This window comes from Schistocerca cancellata, chromosome 7 (genome assembly GCF_023864275.1).
Source record: "Schistocerca cancellata isolate TAMUIC-IGC-003103 chromosome 7, iqSchCanc2.1, whole genome shotgun sequence".
Taxonomy (NCBI): domain Eukaryota; kingdom Metazoa; phylum Arthropoda; class Insecta; order Orthoptera; family Acrididae; genus Schistocerca; species Schistocerca cancellata.
In genome coordinates this window covers 376054009-376065633 of record NC_064632.1, presented here as the reverse complement: position 1 = coordinate 376065633, position 11625 = coordinate 376054009, and the positions used below count along the sequence as shown (strand labels likewise).

Here is an 11625-nt window from a genome sequence, read left to right as displayed (position 1 = left end):
AGCGGTCTCGCGGTTCCAGACTGAAGCGCCTAGAACCGCTCGGCCACCCCGCCCGGCTCTCAAGAAGCAGTCTAGAATCATTTGTCTAATCGGCTTTTCGACGTACAAGTATCTCCTGATCATTTTTTGAAGTACATGTCGAATGTAACTGGTCTGTCCAGTTATGATTGCTGACCGTTTCGGAGAAAGTATCTTTATTCCCGTCAGATCACCGAAGTTAAACGCTGTCGGCCTGGGCTAGCACTTGGATGGGTGACCATCCGATCTACCGAGCGCTGTTGGCAATCGCGGTGCACTCAGCCCTTGTGAGGCAAACTGAGGATCTACTTGATTGAGAAGTAGCGGCTACGGTCTCGTAAACTGACACACGGCCGGGAGAGCGGTGTGCTGACCACGTGCTCCTCCATATCCGCATCCAGTGACGCCTGTGGACTGAGGATGACACGGCGGCCGGTCAGTACCGTTGGGCCTTCATGGCCTGTTCGGGCGGATTTTAGTTTTTTTTTTTTTTTTTTTTTTTTTTTTTTTTTTTTTTTTTTTTTAATTATCAGTAACATTTCTTTGCCACGTGCTCAGGTTTCTAAAGACTGTGTTGTTAATTTTTTTGTGGTGATAATGTGTTAAAGATTAACAATGTGTGGGCGAAATCTATGTAGGTAGTGTTCCTATTATATACAGTAAAATAGAGGAAACAGTAGCTGGAGTTTTCTTCGTTAGATGATGCCATGCCCCCCCCCCCCCCCCCCCCAGCCCTCCGTCTCTCTCTCTCTCTCTCTCTCTCTTTCTTTCTTTCTTTCTTTCGTCACCTTTTATTGGAATATTTCAGGGTATTTCAGGGGAAGTGTTAATATCTCCGTTCGCATGTTTTCTTCGTCGAGTTTCGGTGAAAGATGTTACATTCGCGAAGAGGGAAGATGGTTAAAATTAATGTTGTCGATAATAGTTTTGTTAAAGACTGAGTGGTGCCTCGGCTGAAAAAGAATTAGTGGAAGAAAACGACCTTGGTGTTTGTTGGAACTTTCCCCAAATTAGATGGAAGTAATTTAGAGAAAGTTCTGGGAAATCTGAGTCAGGTTGGCTGGGCGCGGATTTGAATTCCATTAGTCACTTCGCTAAGTACACGCGAAGCAATCGTTAAAAGGATCATCTTCCCTTATAAAAATACTTATATGTGCAGGCCGTTGTTGGATGCGCACGTGGATTTCTTCTGTAACTTGTTGAATTTCCTGAACTAAAGTATATATAATCACGAAAACAGAATGTCTTCCTCAGGGATCGACCACAGCAAATACGACCGACGTGTATAAGAACTGGATCAACAAGTGAACTACTCAGGCATAAAAACTGGTCTAGTAACTTGTCTTAATACTGATGTGACAGGTTCCGAACCAAGGACTTTGTAACTAGAAGTAAAAGCAGCCCCGTTAAACGGCCATGAGCGATCAGCTTCTTTAATTATTATCGCCGCTCTAACTTTACTGTAACGATCAGCATGTGCACAGCAAAAATATTGGGCGATGTTCTTGGCGCTGAGATACCACCTAGAGGTTAGCGGGAAGCAAATGTCTAACAGGCTGGCTAGTAGACAACACCGAGGGCACCTGTCCGCTTACGGAGAACTGTGGTCCCGAGTTTGTTATAGGGAATCACTCTACGCCGCAGGGCGAGCAGTTAACGTGATACCAAAGATTGTAGGTTCCAGAGCGCTGTATCCATCGGACTGCAAATACACGGAAGGAACTGATAATCGAAATTCGGACTTTTAGAGATGTCAGAGTACAGAGTCAAAAAAATACATACGATTTCAGATGACTGTATGTGCTGTACGAATGTAGATGTAAGAAACGTTCTATTTGACGACGGTATTTGTTTTACGTGCGTAAATATACCACATTTACGTTTAGGATCAAAATTTTCATTTACCTTGGACAAATGTTGATTGTGGCTTGCGCCGAATAGGGCTCTAAAAGTAAATATATTATACTAGTGTACGAGTATTAGGTATTGTCCTGACACATACCCTTACAAAGCATTCATTACATTTCTTTCTGAATGTCATTACGTACGTTTTTTTTTTGTTTTTTTTTTTTTTTTTGCAATTTTTTGTTGACCCACCTCTGCGCTCTGCGCCTAACTGTTGATGCATATCACACATGAATTTATTGCCCGGCTCTTCTCTGAAAGATAAACAGGAAGTCAAAACGTTTCTTTTCCACTACATGATGACTGCACTACCTAGGGAGAAAATGTACTAAATTATAGTTACCTTAAAACAGTACGAATAGTATAGCGAGTTGTAAAATAGAAATAATTAGAACCCCTCCCCCAATTCTTTAAAGGATAGAGCTGCTACCTACAGAACGCCATATTCCCCGAACTACGTGCTGTACAGTTATTTTGCAGACACATTCGTATGTGAATACTGTCTGCAAAACGTGTTGCGATTAGAATTAATATTGAAGAAGTAATAAATTAAAACGTCGTGCTTGGTAATGAAAGTTTATTGTATGAACAGCAAAAATGTAATAAGCGATAAACTTTTTTCCTTTCATTATTTTGTGGAGGGTATCAACAGAGAGAATTTTTCGAAAAGGTTGAAAATTATGTGTAAAGTTCGTTGTGAGTCGCTAAGTGCTCTCATTCTTAAATACTGGGTGAGTTTGGTCTGGGTGATTAGCGCGGTGCGAGTTACGCTGCCTCAGGACACACATACAGCTTCTAATTGTAACTTGTTTTACTGTGTTGAACCTGGAACCTAATATTATACCTCTTAATTAATAAATTATGACAGCGTTTTAAATTTTTAAATTCGGTCATCGATTATATCATATATCGAAAATAAAATTTTTGCAGCCCCTGGAAACCGGTTTTACAATCGAAATGAACGCTACGCAGGAAAAGTAGGCAGGTCGAAATAATTGTTGTCGAAGACGTAGAATTCCCACACAAGTCACTCAGGCATTCCGTTACTGGCGTACAGCGTTTGAATTCTTAGGGTTACCGATCTGAACACTAGTGATTCGTCCCTAGCTAGGTACGAACAGTATACGGGGAAGAAAACATGGCGGATGACGAATGATGGCAAGTTGTTGGGATGGGTGTGACCTAGAAGAAAACTTTCGAAAGCACCGACAAAAGATAGAACATGCCGCAAGACCAGGCGAGCTTGGAGACCACTTAACGCAATGTGGAATTTCGTGTTGTCATTATGAGCCGTCCACACCCCATACTTGCCCATGTACGCTCGCTCCCTGCGGTATGTGGTGGTGAATGGCAAATTAGCCACACGCCAGCGCCTCCATTCCATCCATCTCACCGACGACCATTTGTGTCCGCACTGTGCCGTCGTCGATTCGGATGTGCACCGCCTGACATGTGCTGTGACAGGCAGATGCTGGGATCTTGTACAACGTGTGCTGGCGCTCCTGTTGCGACGATAGCCAGAGTCTGTGACGCCGGACGAACTCCTACACCCAGATACCACTTACTTTCCCACTACAAAAACCAGCGCCGTCAACTGGCTGAAGGGCATGGTGCTGTATTACATTTTGCAAGCCGCTCCAGAAAACGCTCTGGACTTGTGGGTCCACCTGACAACGACTCATGAGGCGTTCCGCCACCATGCCTTGTACCGCACACGACTGTCAAACTATTTAGGCACATTATTCGAGGATCCTCATGCCCATTGGGGCGTTCCGAGTACTAGAGGGCACACTTAAAAATGATTCACGGCACACGATTAAGCGTCAGAGCAAACGGTTTAGAGGGAGTCCCCCTTTCATTCATTACGCGAAGACGACTCGGAAGTTTCTGGTGGCGGTAGTAGAATCCCGTTATATATATATATATATATATATATATATATATATATATATATATATTGATCCAATAAAGTTCTCTAGATCTTATCGAAACCCTTCCCTTTCCTTGGCGCTGGGAGGGTGGAAACGGGACATTGAGGCCAGGCCTCGGAAGACTACCCCTGCCCTCTTGGCCCCCGCCCCTTCTCTCAGGCCCTTAAATATTAAAAAAAAATTCTTAGGGTTACCGATTCGAATACTAGCGACTCGTCCCTAGCTAGGCACGAACAGCATACGGGGAAGAAAACATGGCGAATGACGAATGATGGCAAGTTGTTGGGATGGGTGTGACCTAGAAGAAAACTTTCAAAAGCACCGACAAAAGATAGAACATGCCGCAAGACCAGCCGAGCTTGGAGACCACTTAACGCAATGTGGAATTTCGTGTTGTCATTACGGTCGATGCATTGTTGAGGCAGGTGATAATAAATGCTCTTACATGCAGGTACCCATGCGGTAGTGTTGCGTCCTGTAAAAAATCAAATTTTCGGCATGTTCTTGCATTTGTGAAGAAAGCCAAATTTCCAACGTACGCAAGTACACGATTCCTAAAGAGCGATGTTGCTGCAGCAGGCAACCACAAGAACGGGCAGCTGACAACTTGCGCCAAGATAAACTTTTAATTTTGATGACTAAGTTAAAAATGTTAATTTTCTATCTTCATTTATGTAGGAGATAAAGTCTTGTGAAATCGGACGAATCTCTCCCAAATACCCTTTTGAAACGCCGTGCTTAACCCGCAGGACAGGACTGGTAGTTTAAATTGAGGAAATGGGCTAAAATAAGGGGCTTTTAGATACACTCGATTATACAACTTTATTATTTGATCAAACATTACAAGAGCCGAAAAAAATTTATTTTGAAAACACACAGCTTTAATATTTGGGACTTAATTACTGGCTGAAAGCCACTTTAATTTAAAAACGGCCGAAGGCCAATAACTTAAAACGCAAGCATAATCAGAAATTTAAAAGGCAAGCCTTGTCTTACAACAGTTCTTTATTTAGGCTGAAGGCCCAAAGAATCTGAGATTTTCAGAGCAAACAATTTGAATTCAAAATCGGCTGAATGCCCAACACTTAAGGCTAAACAACATTAATTTCTTTAAAAAAATAAAAAGGTCTCACGTAAAACAGTTCTTAATTAGGCAAAACTCAACCAAAGCAGAAATTTAAAAGGCAAAGCCTTATCTTAAAACAGTTCTTTAGTTCGGCTGAAGGCCCAAGGAATCAGACACTTCAAGAGCAAACAAGTTAAATTCAAATCGGCTGAAGGCCTTAACACTTAAAACTCCATAACATTAATTTTTTTTTAAATACTAAAGGCCTTACATGAAACAGTTCTTTAAATTAGGCTGAAGGCCTAACGAATCTTACGCCTTCAGCGCAAAACAACCTTAATTTTTTTTTAATCGGCTAGAAGCCATACAAGTACAAACAACAAGAAAAAAATTTTAAAAAGCCGTACACCCAAAAGCGCTCACATGTTCGAGGGTAGGCCTGGAATTCAAACACTGACGCTCGCTTAGGTGAGATAGGCAGTCGGGCCAACCATTCACGATCCGACGACAACCCAACTGACCGACAGTCAACGGACCCACCGACAAGATAACTTCCACTTCACCCGACCAGGTCACAACAGGAAATTCAACCGAACAACGTAGAAGATATTGGCGCCCACAACCAATCATACATGGAGCTGTCAAACTATACACTGTGCTGGACAGCAACAACACGATGAGGAAACTACACTGCCTGAAATTTACGTCAACAGCCAGGGCAGGTAACCGGAACGTTAATGGCCACAAGGCAGAAGATTGCGCTGGTGCACTTCAATTCAAATAACCAAATACAGTGAAACTCCACCGGAGGATGGCTAGAATTTTCCAACTTGAAAACGACGTTGTTGCTCGCGGGAATATCCCAACAGCCGACAAAGAATTCTAAACGACACAATGTGAACAGTCTTGACATCCTGGTAGATTAAATCAAAACTCAACTTTCGTGTCCAGGGTCGGTGAGCTACGGACCTCGTTGCAATGGGAACAGACCCTCACACTCCGACACCGCATAGAGACCGCCAGCGGCCCCGGCCAAACTACGTCCCGCGGTGAACTCCTCGCTGCTCCACGCCAACCGACCGACTCCTCACACACCTCACAGCTGGGAACTACACTCCTGGAAATTGAAATAAGAACACCGTGAATTCATTGTCCCAGGAAGGGGAAACTTTATTGGCACATTCCTGGGGTCAGATACATCACATGATCACACTGACAGAACCACAGGCACATAGACACAGGCAACAGAGCATGCACAATGTCGGCACTAGTACAGTGTATATCCACCTTTCGCAGCAATGCAGGCTGCTATTCTCCCATGGAGACGATCGTAGAGATGCTGGATGTAGTCCTGTGGAACGGCTTGCCATGCCATTTCCACCTGGCGCCTCAGTTGGACCAGCGTTCGTGCTGGACGTGCAGACCGCGTGAGACGACGCTTCATCCAGTCCCAAACATGCTCAATGGGGGACAGATCCGGAGATCTTGCTGGCCAGGGTAGTTAACTTACACCTTCTAGAGCACGTTGGGTGGCACAGGATACATGCGGACGTGCATTGTCCTGTTGGAACAGCAAGTTCCCTTGCCGGTCTAGGAATGGTAGAACGATGGGTTCGATGACGGTTTGGATGTACCGTGCACTATTCAGTGTCCCCTCGACGATCACCAGTGGTGTACGGCCAGTGTAGGAGATCGCTCCCCACACCATGATGCCGGGTGTTGGCCCTGTGTGCCTCGGTCGTATGCAGTCCTGATTGTGGCGCTCACCTGCACGGCGCCAAACACGCATACGACCATCATTGGCACCAAGGCAGAAGCGACTCTCTTCGCTGAAGACGACACGTCTCCATTCGTCCCTCCATTCACGCCTGTCGCGACACCACTGAAGGCGGGCTGCACGATGTTGGGGCTTGAGCGGAAGACGGCCTAACGGTGTGCGGGACCGTAGCCCAGCTTCATGGAGACGGTTGCGAATGGTCCTCGCCGATACCCCAGGAGCAACAGTGTCCCTAATTTGCTGGGAAGTGGCGGTGCGGTCCCCTACGGCACTGCGTAGGATCCTACGGTCTTGGCGTGCATCCGTGCGTCGCTGCGGTCCGGTCCCAGGTCGACGGGCACGTGCACCTTCCGCCGACCACTGGCGACAACATCGATGTACTGTGGAGACCTCACGCCCCACGTGTTGAGCAATTCGGCGGTACGTCCACCCGGCCTCCCGCATGCCCACTATACGCCCTCGCTCAAAGTCCGTCAACTGCACATACGGTTCACGTCCACGCTGTCGCGGCATGCTACCAGTGTCAAAGACTGCGATGGAGCTCCGTATGCCACGGCAAACTGGCTGACACTGACGGCGGCGGTGCACAAATGCTGCGCAGCTAGCGCCATTCGACGGCCAACACCGCGGTTCCTGGTGTGTCCGCTGTGCCGTGCGTGTGATCATTGCTTGTACAGCCCTCTCGCAGTGTCCGGAGCAAGTATGGTGGGTCTGACACACCGGTGTCAATGTGTTCTTTTTTCCATTTCCAGGAGTGTATAAGCGCCAGGACAAAGATAGTCCAAGGTGCGAATATCGATACACACTGCTGCTGCCACCTGCGGAAGGAGAGGATAACAGCATAATCGCGATAACTGCGGGAGACTAATCACAGAATCGTACCGAAGGTTTAATCCAGCGCATAGCATGAGCCAGTCACGGCTTCCTTTATATTAAACTCGCTGCTTCATCGAACGTGAACGCCCATGGTCACTTACTTCGAATTCACCAGGCATCCATGTACCTCTCTGAAAAAAAAAAGGTGCCCCGTACTCGGAAAATGAGCGCAGGGGAGCAGATGCGCGAATCCCGCATCGACGTTGTAGGCAACGTCTTAGTGGAGAGGTGGTTTGCTGTTGCGTTCCTCTGACCTATTGTGAAATATCAGGTGTAAGTGTGTCGTATGGATGACTGTGATGGGTGCTTGTACAGTGTAGTGTTGATATGGATGAAGTGAAGGGAGGGGCCGAAACGCGGTGCCGGCACATAGCCTACTCCTCGTGAACAACACCAATGGGACTGCCGAGCTTAACGTCCCAATCCGACGGACGGACCACCATCGTGCCCTCACTTCATAAGACGCTACGGAGAATCTTGGAATTTAATTCCGGGCATTCCCACAGAGTCCGGCGGTCAAGAACTTCATGCCATTACCTCTGCTCCCCTTGCCAGCCAAATACTGCCAGCGAAAATTTCTTCCAGCACCCGGATTCGATCCGGCTTACATCAGACTCAAGCACCACCGGATAGGTGTACGTTAGCGACTTCGGCTACGGAGGTGAGAATGTACGCATCTGCCAGAATTCTATTTGTGTACGGTTTTACGCCCACCTGCTGGCTAAGGGTAGCCTTCGCCTCACTCACAAGCGAAGATTACATCTTCTCGCAGGAAATAGCAATATTTATATGATTAAGTAATTTATTTCTAAGAGACCTTAATAATGGCGGTATTGTTTTTTTTCCCTTCCTTTCCCGCTTCAAATGGTTGAAATGGCTCTGAGCACTATGGGACTTAACATGTGAGGTCATCAGTCCCCTAGAACTTAGAACTACTTAAACCTAGCTAACCTAAGGACATCACACACATCCATGCCCAGGCAGGATTCGAACCTGCACCGTAGCGGTCGCGCGGTTCCAGACTGTAGCGCCTAGAACCGCTCGGCCACCCAGGCTTTTCCCGCTTGCCAACAGCGCTCGGCAGACCGGATGGTCACCCATCTAAGTGCTAGTCCAGCCCGACAGCGCTTAACTTCGGTGATCTGACGGGAACAGGTGTTACCACCGCGACAAGGCCGTTGGCTGAATATTACTAAGCTCTCTCAATAACGCTCTTGTAGGGACTATGAATATTCAGGTGTGGCAAATAACAAAGAGCGTACAAGAAAACGCTTCATACCCGAATAAAACGGGGAGAAGCCTTGATATGTACGTCAATAAAAAGTTCCTTGAGCCACGCACTCTGTAGTACTTGTCTTGTATTGAAGCAGATTTAGAATTTCTCGGCAGAATGACATTCTGAATGTCAACATAGACACTGCATTCTCCATTGGTGTTATACGTTGCCATTTGTAACGACCGGAGTTGGTTTTACAACATGAATTTACATCTACGTACTACAGTACATGAAGCTCACCATACCACTACTACACGATTCGTTCAGTTGTTCATTTACGTGAATTTGCATTCTCACCTGCTGTGAATGGGCACTTCTTCAGAAACCGGTTTGTCGTAATAAAACAGAAGTGGTGGTTGGCTGCTCTTATTTCTGCAGTTCACATTCCATGGAGGGCAGTCGCGGAGCTCCACAATGCCAACATAGATGAAATAACTTGTGAGATGGATAATTATGGCGTTACGGATGTCAAATGACTGAAGCTACAATTACTTGTTGCTGATCCGGAAAGAAGACCGTGTACAAAACTCTAAGAGACCATTTCTGAGCACTTCTCGCTACGTCGAGATACGGGAATAGACCGTCTACGTCATTTGGGTCGAGGTACTGGTTCATGTTGCATATGGATAAAGAGAGAAATCGGCGTTAGTATTGTTTATGGGACCATCCCAACATTCACCTTAAGTGAAACGAGAGAACATCAGCAAACCACTCTCATGATGGTCGAAAGGGAGTTTGAAACCAGTTCCTCCGAAACTGGATTGGTCATGAGAAGTCTAACTCAACGCTGTTCTCACGTGACATCGTGAAAGTCTTAGATCAAGGGCATCTAACGGATACACTATTTCTTGACTTCGAAAAAACATTTGACTCAGTGCTACACCAACGAATGTACAACCATAACGGTTATCAAACGAAATTTACGACTGGATTAAGGATTTCTTAGTAGTCTTATTACGGAGGATGCAGAAAGCTGTCTTGGAGGAGAAGTCATCAAAAGAAGCAGAAGGAATTTCAGGTGTGCGTCAGGGGAATATGTTGAGATCCTTGCAGTACAAGCTTATTGAGATTATGCAGATATCTATAATGAAATTCTCTTTAAAGAAAAAGCTGAAAAAATATTCAGCCAGATTTTGATAACATTTCAATGAGGTGTAAGTATTGGCAACTCATCTTAACTGTTTAGAAATGTAAACTTTTGCTCTTACCAGAACGGAAGAATATAGTATCCTATGACGACAATACCAACGAGTCACTGGTGGAATCGGCCAATTCATAAAAATATCCGGGTGTTAGTAATCGGGGAACCTCAGAGCCAAACGGGATACGTAATATAACAAGCACATACCGATTTAAAAGTATAAAAATCATCTTGTACTATTATCTAATGAACTTTACATGAAAATCACTATGTTACATATTTCTTTTTACATTTTTCAAAGAAAAGCGTGCGTATTTCTCTTTGTGCCCCACGCAAGGGGCAAAATGGGATGAGGCAATTTTTGTAAAATTGTTGCACAAATGTTGAAATTATTAGGGATATCATCCTTAAAACTAAGTCGTAAATTTCTGTAATGAACAGCTTAGTCTGAGAAGTATGGAGTCTTAGAAAAATGCGGAAACTTTATCTGTCAGGTCACCTACTAAACATAAAGTCCCAACATACTACCCTGGGCCACGACCGGAGTTTCTTCTATTTCTGTCTATGATTCCTCATTCAGAACACTTACGTTGCTCGTCCTAAAATTTTATTAAAGTGCGTGAGGCACGTACAGATAGCACCAGCAGGGGATACTGAACTTACAGAAACAAGGGAAGCATGAATGGTGTGTCTTTCTGACGAGTGGAACAGTGTCACGGAATTGCTGAAAAAGCTAAGCAGGTAGATACTAGAAGACACGCGTCAACTATCGTGCAAAGGCGAGGACCAGTATTAGTAAGGAATCTACGGAGATTCCACAGTCCCCTTCCCGTAGAAACGGCGGAGACAAGGTTAGACTAATTACAGCGCTACACGCGCGAATGCAACTGGGAGGAAACTCTAACAGCTGGTAGAGTGGTAAGTACCCTCTTCCATGCACTTCATTGATTTTTCAGTGTGCGGATGAATACGAGGACGTTTTCTTAAACACTGTGGGATGTCTCTGGCCGCTTGCTGCTACTGAACCGACGGGTTCAGACAATAGGAGTGTGTTACGAAGCAACAGAGGGAGCTTCGCCTGGTATCTTTGGAATGAACTAAACATTTGTTCAGCGTAACGCTGTTGAGCGAGTGAGAGAAGCAGTGTTCGAGACACTGAAAACGTTTCATCTGCCTCTGTCTTCTTTTTGGGGGAAATACACTATCCAGTGACATTAAAGTGAGCATTTTTTTTCAAAAATCTAAATAACCACCTTTAGCAGCTGGGACCGCTGCGAAACTTGGAGGAAAAGTCGGTGAGCTTCTGGACGGTACCGACACTGATGTGGAGTCCTGCCGTCTCCAGAGCCGCCCGCCGCCCCTGCCCTAGGTTTCTCGGTTGAGGATCCACTGCGCGAACCGCCCAATCGAGAAGGTCCGACAAAGTCTCGATCGAGTTTAAATTCGGGGAATCTTGTGGCCAGGAGAGTACAGTCAATTCAGCATGGTGCTCCTCGAACCACGCACGTACACCTTGAGCTGTGTGGCACGTCGCATTGTTCTGCTGGTAGGTGCCATCGTGCCGAGGAAAACAAACTGCATGTAGGGATGGACATCGTCCCCAAGGGAAGATGCATATTTGCGTTGATCCATTGT

General features: G+C 45.7%; 1 pseudogene; it reads right to left on the bottom strand.

Annotated features, from left to right (window-relative positions):
• Positions 1-8638: 8638 nt before the first annotated feature.
• On the bottom strand, positions 8639-8756 carry LOC126093759 (5S ribosomal RNA; annotated as a pseudogene).
• Between the last annotated feature and the right edge of the window lie 2869 nt (positions 8757-11625).